Genomic DNA, 2,773 nt, shown 5'->3' on the forward strand with positions numbered 1-2,773 from the left:
TTTATGCTGCTACATTATACACAATTTTCAAACCCACAAGAATAAGTAATGATAGCTATAATTATACAGAAAACATTTGTTGTTAGCCAAAAGTGAAATTCAATATAAATAGTATGAGGAAATGCTGAGGTATTTAATACCTTTGGAAGTTTATTCTCCAAGACTCATATTTTCAAGTGTATATCATTGCCACTGCTATCATTCTGTTGTATGCCATTGATGAAATACTGTTGTCTAAAATGGTATGGCTCCTATTGCTTTCATTTCATCATAAAATTAACCTAACTTTTTAAAAGGAAAAACAAACACAATTTAATTATTCCATTAATTATATCCGAAAAGAGGTATGCTGTACAAAGGAAATATTTTAAATGGGGTAAAAGAAATAAATTAGCCTAAATTACTTTGCATTTTTGCCTAGCATTTACAATTCAGGGAATCATCCTTCATTTCCTCAGAGCTGTACAATGAAACTCTTTAAGAAAAAAGTATTCACTTTTTTCCCCATCAGATAATATAAACTTAAAAAAGTAACATTTCAAAATTCTGTATTGATGCTAATTTACATATGTTGATTATATTGAACAGTTTTCTGAAATCTCGAGATCTATCAAAAGCATATTTGACTTATGTTATTTTCCATCATTGTGCTCAGGTAGCAATACGTTTCTTTATGATTTTTATATCCTTTTACTTAATTCACATCATAGAAAATCTATATACAAGTAAATCAAAAAGTTAAGGACTTTGTAGAGAAGTTGAAATGCCATGTAAGTTTAAATGCATAATATAGTTTCAACCACATCAGAATGCATGTTTTTTGGGATGGGGGTAGTTCAGATGTCTGAAGTGTACTCCACTAAAACAAAAACAGTAATCATGTTAGACTAGTACAATAGTTATTTTTCTTTTCGACTTATTACATAATCTTTGGTATTGTCATTATCTTTTAAAATTTAAAGAAATAACTGAAAGACAGAAATATGTTCCAAATTTTCAACAAAAAAAAAATGTGAACCTAGGGGGCTGGGGTTATGGCTCAGTGGTAGAGTACTTACTTGCCTGGGATGATGCATGAGGCACTGGGTTCGATCCTCAGCACCACATAAAAATAAATAAATAAAATAAACATATTGTGTCCATCTACAAATACAAATATATTAAAAAAATGTGAACCTACTCAAACATCCTTCAGATTTTTGGTGTAAACACATTATTCTCATAATGACAGGAGAGAACAACACTTCTAAGTACTTCATTCTAGAGTTTTTACTTTTTAAAAGCCTCTCAGCCACACATAGGACATTTGTGAGAAAATCTTCACATTCCTGCATAGAAGGTCAGCATTTCAATGTAATTCAATTGTTCTCTCTGGCTGAGTGGCTGGGGCAAATTTTCAATGAGGATTTCAGTATCTCGTTTTTGGTACTGCCTTACGTAGACCAAACATGGATGTCTTAGTTCTTGCCTAGTTGTTTAACACATGACAAACTCATATATGACTTTGGAAATAATCATTCTCTCAGTAAGGGAGCTGATGCTGGATCTAAATAAATACAATAATAAATGGTAAATATGTTTTTATGACTCTCATAACATGACTAATTTGCATAAGGTTCAGCATTATTTTATCTAACTTTATAAAAGTAAAAGTTACATTCTAAACTATATCATGACTTGCCAAATTTATTATGCTTTGATTTCAGAATAAGTAAGAATAAATTGATGCTTTTTAAATTTAAGGTGCTGAATGGTCTGAGTTGATCTTATGGAAAAAAATTAAGGCTGATTTCTAGAGTTCTGATTTGAAAATAGACCAAATGACTTCCATAGTGATATTGCTTCAAAATCTTCATCAGCATACTTAACTAATGGTTTCAGTAGGCTTCTCAAAAATGTAAATTGTTACATATACAATTAGATAGGTGAGTCATTATTAGCCACTAACAAGTTAGCATGAACCATAATTCAAATCATTAGAAAGTCTTATCATAACTACCTTCAAAATGCATTGTAAATTCATCTACTTCTTCATTTCTGTCCCCATTCTACATAGAATCATTTTTTTAATTATTATTGGACACAATACCTTTATTTTATTTATTTTTATGTGGTACTGAGAATTGAACTTAGTGCCTCACATGTGCTAGGTGAGCACTTTACCACTGAGCCATTTTGTCTATACCACATTTTGTCTATACCACATTTGTCTATACCACAGTTTCTTTATCCATTCATCTATTTATGGGCATCTAGGTTGCTTCCACAGTTTAGCTATTGTGAATTGAGGTGCTAAGAACATTGAGGTGGTTGTATTACTATAGATGTTAAGTCCCAAAAGTTCAGTTTTCAGACACATTAGATCCAGTCAAACACTCAAAAATTCATGAAGCTAGTGGGTACTCTATTCCACATCAGAGATACATATTATCTCTAACATTGCAAAGAGTGCTATTTGGCAGTGTTAACATATTGCATTTGTTTAAGATACATAGTACAGAACTTCAATATTTTGTTTGAAAATTATACATATTCTCAAAGAGCAAGGAACTTTCCCCATTGGACAAAACATTCAAAAATAATTGTGACTATATATCATATTACTTATATAGTTCAAGCCATGATATAAAATAATTCATGATCAAATAAATATAGACATCATTAGATATAAATTAATACCAGTGGAAGTCAGTCTAGTGTTTTTTCCATTGATTTGGAAATCATATTTTCAACTAAAACCATACAACTTAATTACAAATACTATGGACTTCAG

This window comes from Callospermophilus lateralis, unplaced genomic scaffold (assembly GCF_048772815.1).
Source record: "Callospermophilus lateralis isolate mCalLat2 unplaced genomic scaffold, mCalLat2.hap1 Scaffold_84, whole genome shotgun sequence".
Taxonomy (NCBI): domain Eukaryota; kingdom Metazoa; phylum Chordata; class Mammalia; order Rodentia; family Sciuridae; genus Callospermophilus; species Callospermophilus lateralis.